Here is a 12,889-nt window from a genome sequence, read left to right on the forward strand (position 1 = left end):
TTTAGATTCAAAAGTCTCCAGTGGAAGCAGAGTCATATTTGAAATAACCACCTATGGGGCTTTCTGGCCAGAAAGCCTCAGTGCAGCAGAGGTGAACGTTTAGATGATTAATAACTTAATTTTTTAAGAGCTTGATGGGCAGACAGGGAAAATACGCCAAACTGTCCTTGCCTCAGAGGGAATCTTAGTGCCAAAAAAGAACTGCAATGAGAAGGAGAACTCATGATTTCACTTCTAAAGACTTTAAGGGTAGAGAGATGTGTGGAGAGGCAAAAGAATTTACTGCAGCAGCAGAAGCTGCTGGGCCCAGCTGTGTTTTCACACCCCTGCCTCAGTGGATTTAAGCTTCTCCAAGTGCCAGGGCTGTTCCTCGGTGTAGGTCATAGGGTAGCTATGTGTGTGAGCCCACAGAGGCAGCATGGAAACTTCTGTCACTGACATTTAATACGTCTTGGAACAAACAACAAGCAATTTGGTTTGAATTAAAAGGTTCTGACAGTTACATTTTGTCAAATGTTAGTCAGAAAGGAAAACTGATGGATATATCGTGTTTGAAAATTCCCAAGGTGCAGCAAATTCATTTGTTTTCCGAAAGTCGGGCTCAGGTTCTCCCCTTGCCTCTGAATAAACCTGGAACCACTTCAGGGAGGCTGAGAGAAATTAAGGTCATTCCATTCACCAGGGTAAATGAAGTCTGCCTTGAGCCCACAGCCAGGGAATGCTGCATCCAGTAGCAGAGGTGTGAAAGAACTGCTGAAGGCAGCAAGGCTGGCAGTCATGCTGTTAAATGTAATATTAACCCCCACCCCTGTGTCCCTGTAACCCTGTGACATCTTGCTTTGTAAATTTTCCATCTCCACATGCTGATGGACTTATAAAAAGTTATGAGTTATGTAAGGAGACACACAGATCGTGTATTAATGGTAATTCTCTCAGCTCATGGGAGAAAGGAGTTGTCTGGTTCCCATCTGGGATATTAAAAGGCACTTGGTTCCCAAATCCCCATAGATCAAATGGAGCAGGTGTGCCTGTATCCTTCATGCTCCTTGAAAACTGCAGTCAGTCAGCATCTCCTCCAGGTCTTGTTTTCTGAAGGAGTCTTCCAGTGTGTGCTCCTCTCAGCCAGCAGCAAACCTGAACGCCTTCCCATCCAGACTGCCGAAGAGTGGTCATTCAGTAAGGGCTGGCCTTGGGACACAAGCCCAGGAGAGGCAGTAATGTCCCCCAGCCCTGGCTTACCCATTTCCTTCAAGCTGAGAACTGATGCCTGGGCAGCAGTGACCCCCCCAGTCAGAAGGCAAGGTCAGATGCATCTCTCCCCTCTAATGCAGTGGGACCCCATGCAAACCCTAGAGCAGAATCCGTCCATGGGTCAAAGAGTGAGGTCTTAAAACACTGTACAGTGGGTGAAAACTGATTTTAGAGGGACAGGACAATTGAGTTACCTCACTTAAATCCTTATGTACAAACCCAGGCCTTTAAAAAAACCTAGGTTAATGGTAGAACATAATTTACCTGCCTCCCAGTTGCTTTTAATGAGCTTGGTTGGTTTGGGTGTTTGGAGTAATTGTCAGCAATGGATTTGTTTTGCGTTTGTACTTTCTCATTGTTTGCAGAACTGGTGACCTTATGAAAGAAAATCAGTGGAGTAATTCCAACACAGTTATATTTAAGCTACTTGCTTTCGAAGGGCCTTTGTGGTTCTTGAAGCAGAATATTTTCCTCTTCATTATTAATGCAGCACTGCCACAAGCACAGGTAATGTTTTCAGGATTACCAAACCCTGCTATAGATGCTACAAGGACAGGGTTTATTGTCAATCCAGAGGCTATTTACAACCCAAAATAGGGAAATTGTCATATTCTCCCCTGTGTACCATTCTGTATAATAATTCTATTAATACTTGAGCAGATTATATATTTAGCTTTTGTAATTATAATTACAAGCATAATTATTCTGTACATACCCTCTGTTGCATCGCTGGTTCCTGCACGCCTGGGGCACTGGTTTGGGGGATTCAGTGGGCACTGAAGTCACTCTCCAGGCAGAGGGGACTTTGCCCATTAAACTCCCTGTCCCTGGTCTCTAAGAAGGCAGAAAGCAAACAGACTTTTGTCTTTTTGGTGACCTTTGACCTTCCAGTGATGTTTTACTTTTGGGGCACCTTTTGACCATCCAGTGAACTTTGACCCAGTGGGGTGCCATTTGACCTTTTTGGGTGAATTTTAACCTGCTAATTTGACCATTGACCTTTTGATGATATTTCATTGTTTGACCTTTTGGGAGGACCTTTAATCTTTTGGGATGACCTTAGTGCCTTTTGGTGTGACCTTTGAAATCTTATTGGCATCTTACCTTTGAAATTCTGAGGCAACCTTTGACCTCTTTGGTGACCTCTGACCTTTTGTAACTTTGCCTTATGAGTTGACATTTCACCTTTCAGTTACCTCTGACCTTCTCAGGAGACATTTGGTGAGAACTTTGACCTGTCGTTGACATTTGACCTTCAACCTTTTGATGTGAACCTTGACCTTTTAATGTGACCTTTTACCTTTCAAGGTGACCCTTGAGCTTTTCAGTTGATCTTAGATCTTTTTGATGACTTTTTGACCTTTTGGTATGAACTTTGACCTTTTCTGATGGGCAGGGAGCTTTTTATGTTACTGCTGGGGATTATCCTTGACCTTTTACTTTTAGAGTGTGACCATTTACTTTTTTTCCACATCTGTCTTGTATCTTTTTTGAATTATTATTCCTTTTTTTAAGAGAGAGACCCAGAACACACTCCACTCCACTTTTTCTTCAAGAAAATCCCCTGCACACCATAGTTTTGTGATGCTTGACTATCTGTGCCTTCAGAAGATAATACGTATTTCTTGATAGAAGTCGAGTGTTTCAGCACTTAGACAAAAGTTCCTCTTACATTTTATTAATGGTTAAAAGTATCTGGATATTCTTATGGATAGAAACAGCTGAATGTTTTTGAGTCCTGCTAATTTGACCTCCAAGTAATTCATAGCAGATGCGTCACAAATCAATTATGTGTTCTGGGAAAAAAGATTTCCTATCATCCCTTCTGCTGGTTGCTGCCATTTCTTTTCATTGATGCATCTCTTGCTGATTTTGTGTGAGACACAGAAAACCTTTACAGTCTCTTTTCCATCTATTGTTCATAAACATCTGTTGGTGTCAGTTTTAATTTACTTTCCCCTTCCAATAAATTTTATTTGATCTGTATCTTCATTTATGACTTTTGCATGTAATACATGATCATGCTCTTCTTCTCCACTCCTGTTTGATGATTTGTCAACAGGGGAGTCTAGCTGAGACAGCAGTATTAGAAACATGGATGTGGAAAGTGGAAAATATAAAGGGCTGATGTAATGCCCTAATTCCAGGTAGGAATGCTGCACAGTATAGGGGAGGTGCTATTATTTCTGCAGTAATACTGCAAGCCCATATCTCATGGCTTTGGTGTCATGGCCTACTGGCATGTTGAAAATTTGTAAGGGAAGAGCTATGAAAACACTGAACACCTTGGAAGACCTCACCTGCAGGGATAACCTTCAGGGCAGCCCCATCTGTTCAGCTTTAATAGATGTAAACAGATAGTGAGGGTCATTGAAAAGTAGATTTACAAGAAGCTGCAGAATCCTGACAGGAGGATTTGGTCTCAGAACAATTCTCTGGAGGCTTTGTTGGCCATCCATCTTTGGAGGTTTAAGTGTGATCTACCTAAAACTCCTGTGGTGAATGGGCTCAGGGACATGACATATCATTAAAACTACCAATTAAGACCGAAATCACCAGTCTTGACTCTGGTGGATGGGCCACCTTTACTTAACCCAGAAAAGGAACAAATATAAATTACATATGATCAATAAATAACATGGTTCTGCTACATTTCCTGAGGATCTCTGCTAACTAAAGGAACTAGAATCAGAACTCTAAAAATACAGTTTATTTCTGTAAGACTAGCAAAGGGAGCCAAGCAAACACCTCAAGGGATTAGGTGCAAAACAGGAATGATGCATCTCACAGAAATAATATTTATAACAGCCAAGATTAAAGAAGTGACCCTGGCCCAGAGGCTATTCCAAGATATTGGGTGATTCCTCATCCAGCTAAATTTCCTGGGAGGATGTGAGTAATGTTTAGTGGGCATATAATGCAGTCTCATTTCCTCTGGATAAAAAAACACGCCTAAGCACACACTGTCAGATTAAAGGTGCACTGGGAAGGGGAAGGGGAAGGCATATTTCCAAACCCAGTCGGCACTTCACTAAAATTCCCTGTGGTGATATAAATTCACCATGGGATTTTGCACTCAGAGGTGGATAACTGAACTAGGATTCTTGCTGATTCCTTCCCAGTCCTATCTATCCAGGCATCATACTTGGCCTGAGGCAAAATGTCTCAGCGTTTCCCGTGGGCAATGCCTGGCACTGTGGGGGATGCACTTCTCAGCACTGCCTACCCAGCACTGCTCACTCCTTGGGCAATCCTGGAATTTCTGCTGTGCTCTCATCTGTTTTGATATTTTAGTTTTATTTGGTAGCAGGAGAAGGAAATACTGGTGGTCTAGGGGCGGGAGGGAAGCAATATTGGATAGTGTATCCCAAATTACAGCAACGCCAGCCCAAAGTGTGAGCTTATGAGCTCTGGTAGTGAGCCCTGTGTGTGCTGCTGTGCTGAAACGTAAACTCAGTATCCTGATGGCTTAGACTCACCTCTTCTACGCAACACTGACTTGGATAATGCCTCCCAAGGTAACTTTTACACCTTGTGTTGCAAACTTTCGATCAGCGTTGCTGTACAAGGTGTCTGCTTGCAACTTCCACCCTAGAAGGGCTGCATTTTAATAGGGAGGAAACTGAATCCTGTAACCCCAGCTGTGTGTGATGTGAATGAGTAAACAATGGGAAAACATGAAACTTAACGCCAGCTACAATATGAGAACAAACAAACAAACTTGATATTTGCCTGCCCAGTGAAACAGGACAGAATTTTGGCTTATCTTTTTGCTACCAGCATATAAAAACTTGAGCGGACCTGACCCAAATCTCTCTGAAATCACTGTAGGTTGTTGTTGCCCAGTTCCTGTAGGTTTTCAGCATAGAAGCAACTGGGTAGGTGACTGTTGCCAGTGTAACAGTTTGGAAAGGAAGCAAAAGATGCATAAATCTGTTGAAAAATCCATGTGTGTTCTACTTGAAGCTCTACACTCAGTGTGACCTCAGTTTGTGTCCTTTATTCACACAGAAACGTTCTTGTCCTTAGTCCAGTTGCCAGGAGTTAATTTCCCTGCAGGGCTCTGCTGTCAGCCTCCTGGTAGCCCTTGCCAAAGGCACTCCCGATTGCACGTGCCTTCTGTTGGCACCCTGTCTTGGGAACTACGATCTGCAGCACACCAAGGGCTGGTCAGATCTTCTGCAATGGATTTTTCTTTGTGCTATTTCCCTGTGCTACCTGTCTCCTAACTTCATCTCTTAAAGCTGATTGTTTCTAACCTCACCTTGAATCTGACAGTCCCTTTGTGCTGTTCTCCCGTGCAGTGTTGCTATTCAGAATGTTTAAAGATTTGGGGTTCTGCTTTCGATTTCACTTTGCTGTCCCACTGCATCTTCCATCTCTGGCATTTAGTTCTCAGGTATAATTTCCTGTGAACCTGCTGCCTCTAAACCTTGTTCCCATTTGTTCTTCTTGTTTGCTCCAAGGAAGTACTTTCCATGTAAAGCCTCCATCTGAGGACTAAAAAATCTGTGCAATGCACATATGTGAGAAGTGGGCAGGGAGGGCAACCACAGGACTAATGTGATCAGGGCACATTAATACAGTTTGTGCTCCAAGAGTCTGCAGCCTTGGTCACTGGGGAATGGGAGTTTCAATGGCTTATATTGGATAGCCTCCAGAATAGTCCTTCTGTGGGGACAGAAAATGGCACTGAGAGGTTTCCACGTGGCTCATGCAAATGCCATAAGCATTTTAATACAACTAAAGCACTGAGAAGACGTAGCTACCTTATGGTATGTCTGAGACATATCCAAATATTAATTTTCTCACTGCACTTGTTTCTTCAGGGTGACAATGATGAGGGATTTCCTTTAACATCTAAAGAGGACACTGGGCCCTGCAATGTTCCTTTTAGAAAGGTTATTTCAACAATAGGTATTTTCTTGTCATTATACACAGTACAGTATCTGTTTCCAGAGTCATTGCTTTAGTAAAGAGCCTTTTTATTGAAGTATTATTCATTGATAATGGTCATATTCTTGCCGTTTATTGCCAAATAAATATAACAATAAATGAGCAAATATTGCCTCGTGTGCACATCTGAGCACCTACAGTCGCTGAAGGTTATAAGTGCAGACAGACCAAAACAACCAGACAAGAGCTTAGTCCTGCAAAGTGCTTAACTTGCTCCCAGGCTCTGTGTCCGCAGGGTCCCAGTGTCACAGGGTCCCATTTGTCACTGGTGTGCTGATGGACTCAGGAGGCACAGACAAGGTAGGAATCAGGCCCAAAGGTACACAACTCATATAATATGTGCCACAAATTATTATCTACTCTTTTAATTTCATACATATGGGCACTAATGGCCACCCCACAGGCATCTGCAGCCTCTCCTATGCCTTTTTTTGTTTCAGATGTGTGCACAACCCATTCCAGTAGCTCCCAGGGGGTCTGTTATGATGATGTCACTTTGTTAATGTTTTTTCTCAGGATATGCAACAGAAAAAAATTTGATTCACCTACCTTTTTTATATATATTTGTCTATAATATGTAGGTCTGGTGGTTTTGTTCTTGGATGAAATCACATAAAGCACTACTTAGCCCCAGGGTTTCTCCAAAGAGGTAGTTTCACACTGTGGCCAGCGGAGGCCAGGCTCAGCTGTGTGTTGCTGCTTGTCAAACATCCAAATCCCTCGGGATCTCTGGCTGCATGAGCTCAGGGTCTCCTGGCCGTAGCTCATACCTTTGCTGTGTTGTGAGTTACAAAGCACAGGCTCCAGGCCACTGGGTCTTTCCCTCTCCCTCAGGTGCTGTAAATATACTTTCTTCAAGTCACGGTGCTGTCTGCAGAAGCTGCAGGAACGTTCTGTAAATTGCTGTCCTTGCACGTAGGAGATGTATAAAATACAGCCTTTGTTAGTGTGTCAGAGCAGCCTTGAACGTCATTATAGGCTGTTCTAATTTCCAATGTGTTGAACTCACATTATACTGTAAAACAGAAAGGAAGCACTTCTTTGGTTTGTCTTCTCCGAACGGGCCATTTAGGATGAAATGCTGCACGACCCTTTGAGTGGCGATGCTGTAAATTGCAAACCAAGTGTATTCCCCCAATACTCTGCAATACCTCAGACAGATGCACCCCTCAGTAGATTGATATGTTCCTTCTACTCTTATTGCCAAAGGAAGACCTGTTTTTTTTTTCTGCAGAGGTCAAAGTTACTGCCAGGCAAGAGAGTTTCCAGAATATGGAGGTGAACCCTGGTCTGTAATCAGATAAACAACCTATATTTGCAAAATATTTCTCCTAATTTCCTGACAATTTTATGTCTCACTTGTTTGGTGTTAAACTGGGGAAAGGTTCGCTTGGCATGCTGTAGAGCATTTTCTCCACTGGAGACAGAAGGAGCTTGCAGATTAATTATTAAGGCAAGAGAAAGATACCTACCCTACTCAACTACCCCAGCCTGGCTGGTAAATAACAGAGCAATGCAAAAATCCTGAGGTACAGAGGAGTTTGTACACAAGGGAGAAAACAGAGGGCTTCTGTTTCTCACTGATGTCCAAATGCTCCATGAGTGTAAAGCCTCTTACCCAGACTTCATTTACCAGTGCAATCAGAAGACCTTCAGATTGGATGGATACAATTCTACTGCTCTGCAGCTATTTAACCTGCTGTCTGAGCTCTGTGGTTGCAGGGAGCCTTCCTGCTATGAACACAATGTGCAAATAAAGATTTGCAATTGGGTTCAAATTTCATGCTTTGAAAAAATTCTGACTGTATTCCCCCTACCCCTCCTGCTTTGGATTTGAGCTGTGTTTAAGCAGAGTCATCAGGTTCCTGGAGGTGGGTGTGTTTTGCTGCCCTTGTCAAGGATGAAGCAGGTTCTAGAGTGCTCTTCTGAGTCCAGTCCTGGGGCTCTCCAGAGCAACCATCAAAGACAGATCCTGCCTGAACAAGGCAGGATTGCACATGGGCATTGACCAGATTATGGATCTTGTAGGCTTGACATTATAGCTGAATACAAAAGCTTGCACTTCTTAAACAGTATTATCTTTCCTCTTTCGTGTGTCCAAAGTGAAACATAATATTAATTCAGAAAAAGGAAAATATGGGAGCTAATGAAAGAAACAAAAGTAGATTTTAGAAAACAGTATTAAATTTCTACCTTAGGAAAGAAAATGTAATTACTTTGGCAATTACTTTTTTTTCCAAAGGATTAGAAAAGATAGTCTGTTCCATTTTGTAATTTGAAGCAATTAGAAAGGCCCATTTTTTTTAAAGGATTTTGGTACTGAGAGTCCCTTTGGGATTTGCACTTTCTTCCCAGTTTCCTCTGCAAAATTGCAGGGGTTTGTATTCACAGTTTACCTCTTCTACTGCTCTCCTGAAATCTGCAACGCCGGTGATTTTGAGGTGTCTCCATTAATCTTCTAGATGTTGGCACAGACCTTCATGAGGAATCAGAGAACTACACTGACTTGAGCTCCTCTTCCTTGTCCAGGTTTCTGCTGATGGAAGAGAAGGAAGGAAAAACAGGAGCCTTTCAACAGCTCCCTCTCAGTGCTGTATAATCCTGATTCAAGCTTTTAGTGGCTGTAGGGAAGTGGCAGGAGCTCTGCCTGGCACCATTAACCTTGATTGTCAAGTGAGCCTGCAGGAAGAAGAGGCTCTCTGGCTTATTGCTTTGACCCTCTAACATGCCAGGTTAGTACTAGTTTAACTCCAGTAAATTCAGTACAGTTACACCAGAGATCAATTTGTTCTGAAGTATTTTTGGTGTGTTCATACATAGAAGTGTCAGATATTATTAGCAACAGAAGTTTATCTTGTGAGATAGTATTAGGAACCTGATAGAAGTGTGATTTTGTTTCACACTGGCAGCAAGTATAGGAAATGCTGTTTGACTCTCTTCACAGCATGGATTAGCAAAATTAGACCTGTCTCCTTTGCACTAACAAGCCCCAGAACAGAACGTGAGCTGTTAAATGAAGGAAACTCCTTTCAGACACACACACACAAAAAGCTGTGGGAAAAAATTCATCTAGGCTTCCATGAGGATATATTATTACAGAGTTTTTATCTGTAGGGCATCCACTCTGCAGGCTTTTTTGTGCACAAGGACATGACTTTGTGTTTTTATTTACATTTTCTGAGGAGTTCACATGATGTTGCTATGGGGAATGCTGCAGTTGTCTGGGATACCCTTTTATATTTACATCACACACACATACAGTTCTGCCTGTATATTGACTTGATGCTGTTTGACAGTCTGTAACTATGATGGGCCTGTTAACAGTTTGAGTCAGGTTTTAATATAGTAAGAATATTGTTGCATCTTCATTTTATTTTACCTGTTGTTTATTTTTCATTTTTCTTTGAATTTTACACGAGTAATGCCTTTGGAACCCAGATAAATTTGAAAGCTGGCAAATCCTGTTTTCTGAGGCTGCACATAACACTGCTTGCCCCAGGCAAGATTTGCAGAGAAACTCATTTCTATAGAAGCACCTAAATAAGTGACCAGATACTAACTCAACCTTCAGAAACAGTCTGAGCCTGGGTACCAGCTGTCCCCCTCATCCTCATCACGTAGCTGAGCGTTTCTGGTAACAACCCTGGACAGGCATAGTGAACACTTGAAATTTTCCCTGAAATCTTTTGAGTATCTGCCCTTCAGACTAAACCCTGAGCTGATGTAGTGAAGAGAGAAACTTTATTAATTTTCATCTGATGGGTTGAAGCTGGCCCAGACAAGTTTCACTTACAAATAAAGTTCAGGTTCTAGTAGAAGTTAGGAGAGGACAATAAGCATGAGTTTCAAAGCTGTTTCAAAGCGTGTCTCTGTGGAAGTTTGGTTCAGAGAGGCTCTTTGTTCAGACAGTGACGAGTAAACAGTAATGTTTCAAAGTATCCTGGAAATTGCCTCCCACGGCTGTCACCTTAAGCACGTACCATCCTCCGTGTGGTTTGTCAGAGAATTGTGTGAGGAAACTCTGGGATTCAAAGCTTGAGCCTCAGGCAGCAAGGCCTCAGGGTGCAATGAGAAAATTACCATTTTCACCCCAAAAGATTCTTTTAAGCTGGAAAGAAGTGGTTCTTCCATGAAGTTTTATATTTTCTCCTCTTTACTTTTTCCTTTTTTTTGCCCTGCTCTGCCCCTCTTAGGCTCTTCGAGATACCTGGCTTCCAAATGTCAGAAGGAAGCCTGACACAACAAAGGTTTAGAACTTCACGAAGTTGTCAGAGAACCGTTTGAATGCCACAAAAGCATTGCTCGTGTTCAAATGACGTTATTTCAGTTCCCTATGACTGTGCATTTTGACCACATTCACGTTCTTCATCATTGACTCATCTCAGATGTTCACACCAGACTACTCTTGCTCACATGCATGTTTAACGAATGACTGTCTTTCAAAGGAATTGAATAATTTGACGTTTGCTCCCAGAAAACTTATTAACTGCCTGTCTTTTATTATCTGTTATTTCATTAATTATTTATCACTTGTAATCCTTATTTAGGAAGTTCTAGCTATTCAGTCATCCAAGAACGGTATCATGCAATTTTTGCCATAATTTCATAATCGTGTAAAGTGATGAAAAGCTGTCACTGTTCCTGGAAGCTGGTGCTGCTGCCTGCCCATTCTTGTCCCTCATTCTACCCAGTCCCTTCTTCCATCATAAGAACTTACTTGTTCTTTCAGAGAAGGAGGCCAAGAAAGTGATCTAGGTTGAAAGTAACACTACAAAGGAATATCTTGGCCTGACAGATGCTTGTGCTGGTGCAGAAAGGAGCTAAGAGCACAGGGAGTGTGAGTTTTTGGAAGAGTTTGACTTTGTCTTCTGGTGGTCTGTGTAAACTGATTGAAAGTGATTGGGAAAAGACATTGTTAAACAACTACCCGTTCCTGAAGAGAAACTGGTGTCCAGCCAAAGTAAGGAGTTTGTGACTGCCCTGGATGTCAAACGTGTTTTAACTTCTCCTAGATGTGGATGCTTTCACTTGCAAGGGTGAAGGGATATCCTAGGTGCCCTCAACAGGTCTGTGGCACCAGTAGTCCCCACCACAGCACTGTATCCTACATTTTCTGGTCAGATTGAGAGTGTTTCACCATATAAAGACACTGCGCAGTGATTGTCTGTCCCTGAAGGAAACGTTAGCCTAATTTTATCAACAATTAAAACAAAAATTAGATTTATCAAACAATGCCTTTGTCCAGTCCAAGCTGGGACATTCCTGCTCACAAAATGGCTTTGTCCTGCCCCACCCCTATGTCCCCAGTGCTGTCACTTGCTGCATTTTCTTGTAGATTCATAGCCTGAGCTAATCACACAGCGTGGCAGCCAGGGGTGTGCGTGCCACTGCAGAGAGAGGAACACCACTGCTTTTTTAACATGCAACTTATTCAATAAAGAGCAATATGTTAGAACATAGGTACAAAACCAGCACACTCTGAGGCTCTTATAAACAAATAAAAAGCACAAGCATCAACATCTAGATGCATATTTTCTACCTATATTATAAGGGCTTGCTGTCCGTTTCCCCCAGCTTGGCCCACTGGAGTCACTGTCATTGCCCTCTGCTCCTCACTCAAGAGCCAAGCACTTACTAAATGAGGAAGAGAGTCCATCATGAATAATAACAACGGGGTTAATTGTTTTTATTTCTGGGTCAGCAATAGACTGAAACACACTCAGAGATGTAAAATTTGAAACAAACAAACAAACAAACAAGAAAACCCAAACCAAGAAACTAGTGTGGTAGTTACAAGGAATACCAAGGAAGCCCAGCATAGTGCCAATTACTAAATGGCCTTTAAGCTTCCTCTTTAGAGGAAGGACCTCATAAGCAATGACTGCTAATCAGCCAAGGTGCTCTTGAAACAGCTGACTGCATCCTTGCATTTCACATCACAGTAAGAATGAAGATTAACCCATGACCTGTATATTTGCCCCATGCAGTGTTTCTCCAGCTCCTGATGAAACAGGCCCCAGCCTGGCTCATTTTGCAGGCACAGCTCAGCTGCCAGAAGAGCTGGGCTCCCCTGTTTGGCGTGCCTTGTCGTCTCACGCTCCCTTTTGCTTTTCTTGTTGTCTTCTGGATTGTTGACTTTTGCTTGCTTACTTACCTACTTACCATCCTCCCAAACCTGCCCTGAAGGATGCACACAAGGAGTCTTCTATTTCTCTTAACTCTGGGATTAAAAAACAATGCAGCCTATCTTGACAATAAACATTGTTTTTTGACCTTGAGTGGTTTCTTTGTGAGTTTGATTTTGCTGTCTCCTCCTCCAGTAACATCAAGACCCTTGAACATTCCTCATCTCCTCTCCAAGGTCTTTTCCTACTTTGTATTCCCAGAATTGTTTATCATGCAGGTAAGGGGAAGCATCAGTTTACTAGAAGGGGAATTATCCATTTAAACATCACCAGTCTGACACATATTGATTTTATTTTAGTAGGTAACATGTAAAACACATAAATAAAATGCAGACTTTGGTGGCTTCCTTCTAGGTCAGGTTGCAGCCACTCCATCACTGATACCTGATCATAGCAATGTTCAACAGACTGTGCAACTCATCTCCCCACACTGACCCAGCTGCAAGCTTTCTTTGGAGATTTATTTGCATCACACCCTTTTGTGTGTGAGTGTTTTT

This window comes from Empidonax traillii, unplaced genomic scaffold (genome assembly GCF_003031625.1).
Source record: "Empidonax traillii isolate 1590-97213 ecotype Southwest subspecies unplaced genomic scaffold, ASM303162v1 scaffold506:size517526, whole genome shotgun sequence".
Taxonomy (NCBI): Eukaryota; Metazoa; Chordata; class Aves; order Passeriformes; family Tyrannidae; genus Empidonax; species Empidonax traillii.